This window comes from Cherax quadricarinatus, chromosome 29 (genome assembly GCF_038502225.1).
Source record: "Cherax quadricarinatus isolate ZL_2023a chromosome 29, ASM3850222v1, whole genome shotgun sequence".
NCBI lineage: Eukaryota > Metazoa > Arthropoda > Malacostraca > Decapoda > Parastacidae > Cherax > Cherax quadricarinatus.
In genome coordinates, this window is record NC_091320.1 from 32,428,531 (window position 1) to 32,428,921 (window position 391).

A 391-nucleotide genomic window follows, 5' to 3' on the forward strand; every position below is an offset into this window, starting at 1 on the left:
TAAAACTCTTGTTCACCCTTAATCATTAAAACATCTAGAAAAACGCAGAATTATTTCGTTCAGAGTCAACAGTAAAGTTTATGGATGGAGTTGGACGGTTTAATTGGGAATTTGTTTATATCTATATTCTATTGTTTAATTGTTTGTCACTACGAGTAATTGGAATGGAGTGTTGGGGTTTGAACTGGCTGGCTAGAAGTTCTGAAACTGTTTGTGTGTGGCTTAAGCCAGTGCTAGTATAAGTCATTGCAACACAAAGGGGGTTTACGGGTTAGAGGCTCTAATATTAACTCTAACAATGGCTCTAACAGAGTATTTATTAAAGTTCTCGTAGGTTGTTAATGCCTTGATGCCGGTGTAAAGGTTCTTGATTATTGATTTCCTTGGATTC